General features: G+C 42.5%; 1 non-coding gene across 1 annotated transcript; it reads left to right on the top strand.

The window, feature by feature from the left end:
* Positions 1-282: 282 nt before the first annotated feature.
* On the top strand, positions 283-354 carry TRNAG-UCC. The gene has a single exon. It is a non-coding gene; the product is annotated as a tRNA-Gly (tRNA).
* Positions 355-15,086: the final 14,732 nt, after the last annotated feature.

The raw sequence follows: 15,086 nt of genomic DNA, 5'->3' as shown, positions 1-15,086 counted from the left end.
TTATAGGAGTGTTATATATTGTAGTTTAGGATAAGTTTGGATTTCTTGTGAAGGCACTTTAAGTGAACATAAGTGATTTACCCCGCTCAGCGGGGGTGGGCCTTAGAGAACAGAGGCCGCATATGGGCAGCACAGAGGCTTAGATGTTAGCCTTGCAGCACTGGGGTCCTTGTTTCAGATTCTGACCAGGACACTATCTGCATGGAGTTTGCATTTTCTCCCTGTGCTTGCGTGGGTTTCCTCTGGGTACTCCGGTTTCCTCCCACACTAAATGCTACTTTTGCGTTGGTGGTGCAGTGGTAAGCATAGCTGCCTTCCAAGCAGCTGACCCGGGTTCGATTCCCGGCCAACGCCATCTCCAATACTTGGAGTCCTCAGAGAGAAAAGCGCTATACAAGGTCAATGCAAAGTATTTATTAGCGGTGGAATAAAGAATGAAGAGAATGTATGGAATGTTTGAGGAAGAAAATGTTCCCCCAGAATGTATAGAAGGAGAACCCAGCAACTGATAGAAGACGCTTAGCTTTGGCTGTGATCACACCTAGGCGTTCCGCACCGTGGGCGGAATTATTGCAATTTCCCGAATTCCTGCAAAACGAGTCACAAGCTTGTGATCCCGTTACTTTCAATGGCACCCCAATCATGGGACAATATTGTCACCTGACAAATCACACAAACAAAATGACGGGATGCCTGTTTCCCAAAAGCAGTCCTGCGATTTGTCAGGCGACAATCGCGGCAAAAACCACGCCTCGATTGGGGCGATATTGAAAGTAAGAGGATCGCATACTCCACCCAGCGGGAATATTACACCCCCTCAACTGTCTAGATTTACATTAAAGTTTCAAATACAAAAATCCTTCATTGCTGCAGACCTCAGCACACGCCATGTGTGATGTAACCACAAAAGTAAGTACACCCCATCTGTGTGCGGGATATCACATACAGTATGTCACAAAAGTAAGTACACCCCTCTGTGTGCGGGAGCTCACATACAGTTTGTCACAAAAGTAAGTACAACCCTCGCATTTGTATAAATCTTTTCTTGTATCTTTTCATGTGATAACACTGAAAAATTTACACTTTGCTACAATGTAAAGTAGTGAGTGTACAGCTTGTATAACAGTGTAAATTTGCTGCCCCCTCAAAATAACTAAACACACAGCCATTAATGTGTAAATCTGAATTTTATACAGGACAGTCAATGGAAGAAAGTGTAGAACTCTTGTCATTTGGAAGCTCAACCAGCCAAAAGTAAAAGGCGTATCACAAAACTGAGCACATTACCTGAAACTAGACAAAAATACCTACAATGTAAAAATTGTGAGAGCAGTTTATAGAAAAGGAACAAAAGATCATTTTTTTTAAAGCTCTGTGCTCTAGCTATGACATCATCCACTCTAAGCAATCCCATAGACACTCTGTTTAATCGCTAAAATTTCCTGAAATGATCACAAAAACTTAAACAGCTTTTTCACAAAAACTGTAAAAGATATCAAACTGAAAAAATATAGCTGGATAGCTGAATATTTTATGAACATTATAAAGGTTGTTGGTGTCTGTAGGTGAAAGTATGAAGGAGCTGAAACTTTTAGGAGCGGAAGGAGATTTTAAGGATTTGACGCATGCTCTCATTGACTCAATGTTAAAAAAAGTGTTAAAAAGCTTAAATATTTTAAAAAGTATAAATAGTAGAAAACAAGTTGAAGAAGTCCAATCATTAGCTGAAAGAGCTGAACATTTTAAAAGTTGAATGGTCTCAATAGCTGAAAGTATGCAGAAGTTACGCAGAGCCAAAAAACATACGGAATAAAATTAAAATTAAGAACTAGAAAATGCATTTCCTGCAGAAAATGTGTGGGAATGCTAAATAGCTGAATTGCTAAGCCCACACCAAAGCCATTCACCATAACCACTTTAGGACATACAAGCAGCGTTCCTTCAGTACTTATAAAGCCTATTTTTGATTATTAAAGGGGTTGTAAAGGTAAAACTTTTTTTCCCCTAAATAGCTTCCTTTACCTTAGTGCAGTCCTCCTTCACTTACCTCATCCTTCGATTTTGCTTTTAAATGTCCTTATTTCTTCTGAGAAATCCTCACTTCCTGTTCTTCTGTCTGTAACTACACACAGTAATGCGAGGCTTTCTCCCTGGTGTGGAGAAAGCCTCTTGAGGGGGCGAGCAGGATGCCCACTAACACACAGCTCCTTTCTCTGTCTGCAAAGTAGACAGTGTCCTCACTTGTCTACTTGCCCCCTCCCCCTCAAGAGGTTTTCTCCACACCAGGTAAACGAAGGAGGACTGCACTGTGGTAAAGGAAGCTATTTAGGGGGGGAAAAATTACCTTTACAACCCCTTTAATCCCCAAACCTAATGAGTGAGAGAAGCCTTCAAACAAACCTTAATAAATCCACAATAGTACATGCTATCAAAACAGCGACTTCACTGTTAGAGACACACGGCCTTTGTGAACGTATTGGTATGAAATGTATGTTGATAAACTTACAAATGTGTCAATGTCAGCGATTTAAAAATAAGTTCTCTGTGCGTTTCGCTGGGAAATCGGAAGAATTTTTTACATGACAGTCAATGGAAGAAAGTGTGGAACTCTTGTCATTTGGAAGCTCAACCAGCCAAAAGTAAAAGGTGTATCACAAAACTGAGCACATTGCCTGAAACTAGACAAAAATACCTACATTTTGATGTATAAATTGTGTATGACAAGTAGATCTTGTGGGCGTGAGAGCAATTTGTTCCTTCTCTATAAAGATAGTTTTTTTAAAGCTCTCTGCTGTAGCGATGACATCATCCCCTCTGACAAGCCCCATAGAAACACTGTATAATCGATAAAAATTTCTGAAAAAATCACTAAACTTAAACTACTTTTTCACAAAAACTGTAAAAGATATCAATCTGAAAAGATATAGCCGAATAGCTGGTGTCTGCAGGTGAAAGTATGAAGGAGCTGAAACTTTTGATAGCGGGAGAATGTTTTAAGGATTTGAAGCATGCTCTCATTGACTTCAATGTTAAAAAAAATAATATTTTAAAAAGTATAAATAGTAGAAAAAAAGTTGAAGAAGTCCCCATCATTAGCTGAAAGAGATGCACATTTTAAAAGTTGAATGGTCCTAATAGCTGAAAGTATGCAGAAGTTACGCAGAGCCAAAAAACGTACAGAATAAGAATAATAAAAAACAAATAACAATACTGGGAATGCTATTGAGCATTCCAATTAATAACAAAAAAACTAATAACAATACTGGGAATACTTGGAGAGCATTCCCACTAATAATACAACATAACTATAACATAACTCTGATATATAATAATTTAACTGCCTATTTACATTGGAAAATCTAAGACGACACTCTCTGTTTCTGGTGGAAAGTACAAGTCAAGAGTTTTAAGTAATGTTTGTTATAGTCATAAAGAGTGTAATGTATATTATAATAGCAAAGAATGTTCACTTTGATCCGGGTTCTTTCCATTTCCTACTCATTAACAGTAGAGTTAGACTGCCGAGTGTTCAGTTAAGTGTTACATTTGTCGCCATATTTCTGATGACTTTGTAGTCTGGTAGAATGCGTTCTTCAGACACAGAAGGAAAGGTCTAGGAAAATATCACATTAAGAGGAAAAATGTGTTATATGCATAAGTGTTTATATATATATATATATATATATATATATATATATATATATAATGTGTGTGTATATATATATATATATATAGCAAGTGTGTGGCCATTCTTTTGACTGGTAATTAAGATTGGTGCACAGTAATATAATCTCTTCCTGTGGCAGAGAAGATGAAGATAGTAAAGAGCAATAGTAATGCCAAAAGTACAGTACCCCAGAGCAATCAGGAAAAAAAAATGGCATTAGGCACCAGAAGCCAAAATCGTATTGGTTGCTATAGGTGTGCTCCTTTTACACAACTATGCAGTTATTTATACTATTAAAGTGGTTGTATAGTCAAATTGTTCACTTTGACCTACAGGTAAGCCTTATTATAGGCTTACCTGTAGGTAAAAAAAATATCTCCTAAACCTTTATGGTTCAGGAGATATTCCCCTTGCAATGAGCCACTGACTGCAGTGGCGCATGCGCACAGGGGATTCTCGGCTTAAGGCCCAGCAGACGCCGGACCTTGCCGGTAAGTCTCCCACATGCACGCGTGGGAGTGACGACATTGCGGCTTCAGCCACTCACATCGCTGGAGCCACGATACCCGGAAGACACACCGAGGCAACATGTCAGCTACCTCGGCGCGGACCAGGTAAGTTACCGGCGCCTCGTTCTAAGGTAAGTATTTCATAATGAGCTAGTATGCGGTATAGCTAGCGAGTATACTAGCTCATTATGCCTTTTGCCTTACAGGTGTCCAAACAAATAAAAATGTTCGGGGACTATACAACCGCTTTAAAGTTTATTGCACTGTTAAAAACAGAACTCCAGCCAAGAATAACTAGATAAAAGAATGATTAGTTCATTAAAAGATGAAATAACAAACTGCAGTATATTCTTTCTGCCACTAGATGTCCTCAGTCTGGTGGCCAACATCATTTAACCTACTTTCTCTGAACCCAGGTCCTCTTGGACCTATCCCAATCTGTGGCTGGTCAGAAAGGAGAAACAGCACAGCATTAAACTTATCTGTCTGTCACTCTCACTATCCGCATGCACCTTGCCAGCACAAGAACTGACTGGCTTCTTATTCTTATTCTTCCTCTTACACTCTATGTCTGCTGTACAGGTGCTGTAAGAGGCTGATACCGGGCCAAATTAAGATACTTACTTTGCTTGGAGTTAAACATTTTTTATTTAAAGCTGAATTTCAGATATGGATATTTTTTGCATAGTTACAGTTATTTAAGTACAGTATGTATGATCCATACCTGGCAATTTCTGTAGAAGCTGGAAATCACTGTGGTGGGCACGATACTGAAGTAATAGCCACTAGCTTTCAAGTCCTGTGCCAGACCGCTGCCCTACTGCTTAGTAAGTACAGGAGGTCACTCATTCCTTATGGGTGCCAATCAGAGAACACTGCATGTTCTCAATTAATGCAGATGTGGATAAGGTGGAGAGGCAGGGAGCCGAGGTCAGGATTTGGAGGAATTGACTGAAGGGGATTAGGGCAGAAAGGGACCAAAGCACTGGGATCTAATGATAGCTGCAGCGCTTACATCCATGGCTGTCAAGAAGTAGAGAAGAACCATGAAAACAAACTGTTTTGCAGGACATAGAAGTATGCCTGCGTGACGGCAAGCTCCTCCTGATGAATGAGATAGTTTGCTTGCTTGAAAACTGTGAAGGAAATCCTTCCCAGGTAACACAAGATAGATATTGTGTAGTAATCCATGTGGACCAATTAGAATTGACCTTTTCTGATCAATTAACTGACATATTGATAATAGTAAAGTAAACGTGTTTTGTTTGGACTGGTAGCACATCTTTTTAGTTTCAATGCATTTTTTTCATTGCTGTGTTTTCCATTAAAAGCGATTAAAATGCATCAAAACTTTGCAAACCATTGCATGCTTATGAGCATTGACATGCATCATGGTGCATATTAAAGTGTGGCTATCAAAAATCTTTTTTAAAATTTCCCTCACACATCATTAATAATTTAAAGTTAACATAGGTTTATCTTATTCACTAACATTCAGGGTCTATACACACTAGGCTTTAAAAAACTCTACAGGAGTTTTGCATTTTTTTCTCCTGTTTGTAGAAGCAGTCAAAATGTTATCCTATATATCCATGCACATTAGGGCATTTAGGGGGATATTTCAAGAGGAGAGTTTAGGCCTGATTCACACCTATGCAGGTTGCAGTTTGCATATTGCAGGTGCATTTTGACGTCAGTTTAACTGCGTTTAGGAGCATTCTGCATTTTCAAGTGTACATTGTTTATATTGAAAAATCAGCAGTGGGGAAAGTTTTGGAAAAAGAAAATGACTATAAACTCTTCTAAACTCTTGTGCAATATGAGCTACTATAAGCGCTGCACAAGTGATATGGTCGAGAAATATTTAGACAGAATAAAGGTAGATAAATCACCTGAACCAGATGGCATCCATCCACGGGTCCTAAAATAATTGAGCTCTGTCCTTTCAAAGCCATTGTTTCAAATTTTTAGGGACTCTTGAAGGACTGGAATAATACCACTGGACTGGCATAGGACCAATGTGGTGCCTATATTTAAAAAGGGATCAAAGTCTTTACCAAGTAACTATAGACCTGTTATTTTAACTTCTATGCTCAGGAAGATACTGGAGAGTTTATTAAAAGACCACATAGATGAGTTCTTAATGGAAAAGCAACAGACACATGGAAGACAAATCTGAAAGACTCGTAAAACAAACCTGATTTCTTTTTTTATGAGGGAGTAAGTAAAACCTTGGACAGAGGGGTGGATGTGGATGTGGTATACTTGGTGTAACGGAACTATGTATTCTGCCTGGACATCTATAATCCTCATGCAGTGAGGCCTACAAAGGGTTAATTGTAGAGTGACTCTTTCACTCCTAAATTTTAATGCCCCCCTTTCTTCAGCTAATTGACTCTCCTTTGTGTAGTTAACAGTCTCCTGTCTGGTGTATGCTGATGGGATTATCTGTGAGTGTGTGTTGTTCTAAAGGTTAATTGAATTCTATTGAGAAAGGAATGTGTCTGATCAGGTCATGTTAAATGGGTCTCCGGGCCGAAACGTCTAGATACTGATTAAGTGATTCATTCAAGGAGATGTCATTATTTTAAAGTATCTGTATTGAAGCCCCCCCACTGTGTGAGGAGGGGGGGCGGAGAGTTTCATTGTTCCTGTAACAGCTTGTAACCACATATAAGCTAGGTGAATGTACCATTAAAAATTCAGTTTTTTTTTACCCTTCAAAACGCAGCCTCGTCTCGTTCTTGAAAGGGGATGCTATGGGACTATTATCTTGCTCCTTTCACAGCTGAGCCTGACTCTCTCTCTCTCTCTCTGGATCTTGTGGATGGGATGATACCGGTTTTACTTGCATACAGCAACTTGCCAGGGAAAAGGATGTCTCCAACGGCTGATACCCTCTCACTACTTGGGTAGCCGTTACATCGGTTGGCAGCGGTGGGATGGTCCTTTTATCCAGACAGCAAGTTCTGAATGGAGTCTCACTACGCCAGGTTGAAAAGATCCACACTAAAAGATTTATTGGAGAGTCATGGTAGGAGTGCCAGTAACAGACCACGGAGGGAGCTGATAGCTGACCTGCTGGAGCTGGACGAAATGGATGAATCCATGGAAGGAAATGAGCCCCTTGCACCTGTCAGCGAGGAAGATGTAATTACTGGGATTGTACAGCGGAGATTATCCTTGTATCCAGAAACGTCCGTGGAACTAATAAACCAGCTGTCCGGGAAGCAAGGGAGGAGATACAAACTAAGAGGGGACAAGAACTGGAACTGGTAAGAGCTAGACAGCCCATTACACATGCAGTTCCTACTCCCCCACCCGCGGCTACAGGAAAGAAAATACCGTTCACTGCATTTAAAGCTTTTGTAGAAAGTGAGGAGGAAATAGATGGATATTTGGCTGATTTTGAGAGGCAGTGCTCACTACACCAGGTACCACCAGACCAATGGGTCACTATTTTGTCTGGGAAAATGTCGGGCAAAGCCAATGAAGCCTTTCGGGCTCTTGCTCCAGAGGATATTTTACAATATCAGCAAGTTAAAAAGGCGCTGCTAACCCGATACGCCGTAACTCCAGAAGCCTACCGCCGTCGCTTCCGGGAGTCCAAGAAGAAGGCTGTGGACTCCCACATGGAATGGGCCAACCGGTTACAAAGGGTGGCATCCCTTTGGATCCAAGGGTGCAAGGCCAACACCGGGGAGGAAGTATTGCAGCTGTTCCTAATGGAACATTTCTTCCAAGACCTGGCCGCAGACATACAAGACTGGATACGAGATCGCCGTCCCGCTAACTTAAACAAGGCGGCTCGGCTAGCAGATGAGTACGCGGAAACAAGGAAAGTAAGCCAGGGTACTACACGGCTGGCTCATAAGGTAGAACCGCGTACTCCAACCGTCACCCCACGCCCAGAGTTTCGGGCTCCAGTCCCACCAGGACCACCAAGTCCTCAGGGGCCTAACAACTACCCCCGGGATTCGTCGAGGGTGACGTGCCACAACTGCAGCAACACGGGACATATTGCTCGTTATTGCCCTTTGAGAGCTACAAATAACAACTGGAGACGCACAACACCCAACACAGAGGTCACTCCATCACGTCCCTCTGCGGCCCACTGCCTAGTGACCGAGGGGGGCTTGAGGAATGTCTGGGAATTTTGTATGAGGCAGACCCAATACAAGCTGCCTCTCCAGATAACCGTCAGCATCACCGTCAGGAGGTACGGGTGAATGGACAAGTAGCACAAGGTCTAAGAGATACCGGGACTACTATCTCTTTGATTCAAAAACATCTGGTAAAGCCAGAGAACATGTCCACTCGCACAGTTGCCATCCGGGTCGCAGGGGTACCCACCGGCCAGGTGCACTTAGACTGGGGAGCCGGGTCAGGAAAGACCACGGTTGGTATCATGGACAAACCTACCTGCCGAGGTTGTGCTGGGCAACGACATTGGCCCTCTGACTTCGGCTTATTTACCTACACCTGCTGCTGCTTGTCCCGTGACCACCCGCGTTGCAGGAACCAACTCGCTTGCTGCTGAGACCCAGGTAAGACTAACTTCCCCGACATGTACTGTAGATCCGACACAATATCACAGTCTAAAATGGGAATGTGACAAGTTGGCCAGTGAGAAATCAGAGATGCAACGACACTGCGTCATGTATTATGAGATGTCCCGTGGCTTGAACATTGAAATGCACAAACAGGCGGAAATTGTCAAAAGATTAAATGGGATTTGCATCCAGGTGGTGCCTTATCTGTCCCAAGAGCATCAGCAACAGTTTTTGGGAGCCATTGAGAGAGCAAAGCAAGTGAGGCCTAATACACACGAGAGGATTTATCCGCGGATACGGTCCAACGGACTGTTTCCGCAGATAAATCCTCTCAAGGATTTCCACGGATTTGGATCCGATGGAGTGTACTCACCATAGGATCGAAATCCGCGCTGAAATCCCATCGCGATGACGTGTCGCACCGTCGCCGTGATGATGACGCGGCGACGTGCGCGACGCTGTCATATAATGAATTCCACGCAAGCGGACATCCCCAAGTTGACCCGAAAAGGATCAATCTGGGTCTGCCGGAGTGTTCCACAAAAGGGGAGCAGTGTAACGGAACTATGTATTCTGCCTGGACATCTATAATCCTCATGCAGTGATGCCTACAAAGGGTTAATTGTAGAGTGACTCTTTCACTCCTAAATTCTAATGCCCCCCTTCCTTCAGCTAATTGACTCTCCTTTGTGTAGTTAACAGTCTCCTGTCAGGTGTATGCTGATGGGATTATCTGTGAGTGTGTATTGTTCTAAAGGTTAATTGAATTCTATTGAGAAAGGAATGTGTCTGATCAGGTCATGTTAAATGGGTCTCGGGGCTGAAACGTCTAGATACTGATTAAGTGATTAATTCAAGGAGATGTCATTATTTTAAAGTATCTGTATTGAAGCCCCCCCACTGTGTGAGAAGGGGGGGGAGTTTCATTGGTCCTGTAACAGCTTGTAACCACATATAAGCTAGGTGAATGTACCATTAAAAATTCCGGTTTTTTTGACCCTTCAAAACGCAGCCTTGTCTCATTCTTGAAAGGGGATGCTATGGGACTATTATCCTGCTCCTTTCACAGCTGAGCCTGACTCTCTCTCTCTCTCTGGATCTTGTGGATGGGATGATACCGGTTTTACTTGCATACAGCAACTTGCCAGGGAAAAGGACATCTCCAACGGCTGATACCCTCTCACTATTTGGGTAGCCGTTACACTTGGATTTTGCAAAAGCGTTTGACAAAGTTTGTAAATGGATAGAAAACTGGCTAAAAGACAGAATTCAGAGAGAAGTGGTTATTGACTCTTCAGGCCTGTACACACGATCGGATTTTTTGATGGAAATTGTGTGATGGCAGGGTTTGTATGCTCGTATGCTCCATCGGACAATTGTTGTCGGATTTTCCGACAACAAATGTTGGATAGCATGCTTTAAAACTTTCCGACAACAAATGTGTGATGCCTGATTATCTGATAGTGTGTATACAAGCCTGTCAGACAAAAATCCAAAGTACAAACATGCATGCTCAGAAGCAATGCTAACCATAGTACAACATTAGCAGAAGTTGCCCAAAAGGTGGCGCTAAATAGCTGGAAAAACACGTAGTTTCGTATTGGTTGGCTGACAGCGTTTTGCTGTCTGTATGCAGAACAAGTTCACGGCCAACGCCCTTTGGACAAAAGTCCTACACTTTGTTTGACGGAAATCCGATCGTGTGTATCCGAGGCTTTACTCTGAATGGTTTAAGGTTATCAGTTGTGTACCCCAAGGTTCAGTGTTGGGACCCTTACTTTTTAATATCTTTATAAATGATTTAGGGTCTGGCATTAAAAGTACCATTTCCGTCTTTGCAGATGACACCAAGTCATGAAGTGGAATAACGTCCTTATGGGATGTCTCCAACTTACAAGCCGACCTTAATGCACTGTTTAATTGGGCAACTATGTGGCAAATGAGGTTTAATGTTGATAAATGTAAAGTTATGCACTTTGGGGCTAAGACTATGCATGCATCATACATACTAGGGGGAGTACAACTGGGAGAATGTTGGAGAAGGATCTAGGTGTTTTGGTAGATCATAAACTTAATAATAGCATGCAATGCCAAGCTGCGGTTTTCAAAGCAAGCAAAGTCCTTTCTTGTATTAAGGTGGATGTAAACTCTCACATATACCCAGTGAAGTGAACAGCCTCAGATGATACACAGAGATGAAACACATCTCCTTACATAAGTTTTACATGTATATCTGCTGTCTTCAGCTTCATATTCTGTTTAGAAAGTTCACATCGTGTTGGGAGATTTTCTCTTCCTGTTCGACACTGCAGTGAAGTTTGGGCATAAAGCCAAGACAGCTAATTGGAGGAAAGGCACACCCCCCCCTCTCCTCATAGGTAGAGACTTTCAGAGCTGATCGTTGAATCATTCAGCTCTGTGCTAAACTATTTATAGCATACTCCCCGACACAAAACTCTGGCTGCTTTTATTGTATGTGACGGAGAACTAAGGCTTTGTGTACGCGGCATAAGTGGTCCCAGATATGGGGTTCTACTTGTTGGTTTCTATTTAATGAGAAAACTACTCAGACAGGGAACTATGCGCCTGTCCGGTTGATATTGTTAGGCTTATAGTTATGGTGGTGTACATACTATATGCTGGTTTTCTGGGGATGTGCTGTACTTGTTTTGTTTAGCATCCAGTGTGGACTGCCCCATGCCTGACATTTTGTAACTGTAATTTGTGCACTGTCTGTAAAAAACTTCTTAAAAGAATTTAAAAAAATGAATGTTGAAATGCAAACAAAATATTGAAGTACTTGCGAATGACGTTTGCCAAGTAATTGAATGTAACAATAAGAATTTCCGTACACACATCTACTATTGTATGGAAAGCTTTAGGGATTCTCTGTGTAATGGCTCTTGTACAAGGACTGCTAGATAACTGAAGATGCATCAGTTGGAGTTGAGTAACACCTTTTCAAGTGAGTGTCTGATCTGTGGATTAAGATGTTCTGTACTGCACTTAACAGAGTCTCATTAAAAAGTTCCACAGCATAAAGTGCGTGTACCTTATCCCCAGTGGCAATATCAAAGATGGTGGGAAGTGAATGCTGGTGAAGGGATGGAAGTTGGCTGGAGTTGGATTGAAGCTGGAAGCAACTGTCATCTTCATGGGCTTGTCTTTCAAGACCATTGTTTTAGTACTCACCACTACGTCACTACACCACTGGCTATGCTGCTTCAGCTTAGAAAGTAAACACCTCTACTGCAAGCATTTACTGTATTTATAACACTCACTTTTTCACCCTGCAAATCGGTTGCAAATAGTGTGTGCGTGTTATACGCCAATACTGCTCTTGAAGTCCCGTCACCTGGACCGGCATTGGATCAGTGTTCTGTCTATCATAGAAGCTGGTCCAGGAGGTGGGACATTGTATTAAAGATGCCTCTGAGTAAACAGGAGATTCTTGACGGCGCTCATCCCGCCCCCCTCCCTGAGATGGGCATTGATCAGGCTGCATTCATGGCAATGGGGAGGCAGCAGATGGGCAATAATCAAGCTGCATTGATGGGAAATTGTGAGGCGACATATGGGCATTGATGGGCAATTGTGAGGCTGCGGATGGGCATTGATCAAGCTGCATTAATGGGCAATTGTGAAGCTGCAGATGGGCATTGATCAAGCTGCATTGATGGGCAATTTTGAGGCTGCAGATGTGCATTGATGGGCACTGACCCTTATTTTGCTTCAAAGTTCTTAATTTAAAATTTAATTTTTTTCCTGAAACTTTCCTCTTAAAATGAAGGTGCGTGTTATATGCCGATGAATACGGTATTTCACAATTTTTGAACGAATATATTTTTTGTTTTGTAGGCCTGAACTGCTACTCATGCCGAATCCACGTTTTCTAACATAGTCCTCCTGGGCTTTAAGAACCTTTTCAACCTCAGAGATTGCGCCTTATATTAAATATTCAACATTTATTCCTGTTGCAGGTGGAAACTATTTGACATCTGCAAACGTTTGAGTCTCAATGCAGCAGCTAATAAAGTTTCTGCAGATACTTTCTTGTCATATTTTACAGGTAAGCCGCCACAATGGCAGCTGTAATCTGTCACATCGTTGTCTAAAGTTCTATGCTAAAATGCAAATGTCACTAATGTAGAAATAATGGAGAACAGACTGAGCCTAGCAAAAGGTTAACTATTTGATATTAATGCTACCATTAGGCTCCAGATGAATATAATTTATGATATAATGATGATTCATGAGATTCTCATCTAACAGACATCCTAATATGTTGCAATTGCTCACTTTCGTCTTTTTCTTATGGAGCTGCATACTTTGTTACTTCCTGAGCTTGGACGGGGAAGAAACATTCACATCTAAGAAATAGATTTTGTCTGATCTCATTCCTGTATTATTTCAATCTGTACATGATTCATGCAGCATGCGAATAACCTCGATGCAGTGCAGGTGCTGATAATTCTGATAATCCAGTTGAGCTGTTCTTTAACCCACTGCCCAGATATAACGCAAGAGATGAGACAAAGGTTGAATGGCTGGGGTGAAGGAAAGGTGCTCATAAGAGCAGAGCTTCATTTGGCCTGTATCGGAAAGTTTTTCTTTGGATGTCTCCCTGTTTTTTGTTCAGTTACAATATCATTTGGAATAGTAGCGTGACCTTTTCTTTGCCAATGCAAGGTAAAGAAAATGGGTAATTTAACTCTCTTCTCTCTCTCTTGTATCAATGTGTTTGGCCTCCAAGACTGGGGAAACAAAATCCTATGTAAATTCCAAACTGACTTGTCGGAGTGTACACAGGGATATGAACTCATTACCCTCTCTCATGGGACATTACTGGACCAATGAAGAAGCACCTAGTACTGTTGTATGGAAGAGGGCTTGTTATTTCAATTCTCACTTCACATGACTCAATGGAGCAGCATGGGAGTGAGGAAGAATGAGAAAAACTGCTAGGGATAGAGAAGTTAAAGAGGAAGTAAACCCTTCTATTCTTTACAGCCAAGGAAGCTGCCATCTCAGCCTCTGTTTGATCAACAGTTGCCATTGTGCTGCACATGTGATCAGCTTTGACACCAACCATTTGATGGCTTGGCAGCAGCTAATCACATTGGTATCTGTATCCAAAGCATGTCTGTCAGCAGCTGGGATGAGTCATTGGTTGTTATGGAGCCGGCACCCCGCTCACAGCAGAATGTAAACAAAAGTGTCAAAAATGTAACAAAAAAAAGCGTGAGGTCCCCCCTTCCATACCAAACCCTTGGGGTCTGGTATGAATAGGGGGGCTAACACACACACACAAAAAAAAGCGAGTTTCCCCTTAATAATCTATACCAGACTCTTATCCGTGCATGCAGCTTGGCAGGCCAGGAAAGCTGCATGCACGTGCACCCCTCAAACCATACCTGGCCACATGCCCTCAACATTTGGGGGGGGGGGGGGTAAAGCACCTTGTCCTCTACTCCACAATCCTGGCCTGGTGGTTGTGAGGGTGCGGGGGGTGACTTATCAGAATCTGGAAGCCCTCTTTAACAAAGGGCCCTCAGATCCTGGCCCCCCATGTAAATGAGCATTGGGTACATAGTACCCCAACTTATTCACCAAGAAAAGTCAAGTAAAATAAAGTCCTTTGTTAAAAAAAAGAAAAAAGTTCACCCAAGTACATGCATCGTCAATCAAGTTGTCCAGCAATGTAGGTTATGATGAACGGCGACTGCCAACAGAGAGTTGAAAGGGAGTGGAATCACCTGATGCAAGTGATGTCATGGGGGCGGGGTTACTCAGTGACATCACTGAGTGACCCTGCTCCTTTGTTTTCTTAGCTGCAGAGGTAAGTGGATCTGTCATTTAGCCCTTCTGCTGACTTAAAAAAAGTTAAAGCGGGGGTTCACCCAGCTTCCGGGTTCTCTCTGCCCCGGGGAGTAGGCGTTCCTAAGACAAGGCAAAGATGATTGACGTGCTGGAAAAGCGTGTCACGCCTTCCGAAAATACACAAAGTGGGACTCGGCTTTTTACGGCGCCTGCGCAGTCAGCTCTACACGGCAGGCGCAGGCGCCGTATAGCGCCGTAAACAGCCGAGTCTCACGTCGTCTATTTTCGGAAGGCATGACGCGCACAGCGCGTCTCCTGGGAGGATCAACACTCACTCCCAGGAGACATTGCGCAGAGCTCCCCGTTGGGGAAAAGGAGCCACACGCCCACTCCCCGCAAGAAAGAAGACCCGGAAGTCAGCAAGAATACAGGTATACAGTGTAAACATATGACAAAAAATGACAACGCAGCAGTGATTTACTAAGGCTGGAGACAGGTTAGGTAGAAAGTTCAATTTGAGGGTGAACCTCCGCATTA

Source organism: Rana temporaria, chromosome 4, assembly GCF_905171775.1.
Source record: "Rana temporaria chromosome 4, aRanTem1.1, whole genome shotgun sequence".
Lineage (NCBI taxonomy): Eukaryota > Metazoa > Chordata > Amphibia > Anura > Ranidae > Rana > Rana temporaria.
This window is presented reverse-complemented; position numbering and strand designations above follow the sequence as displayed.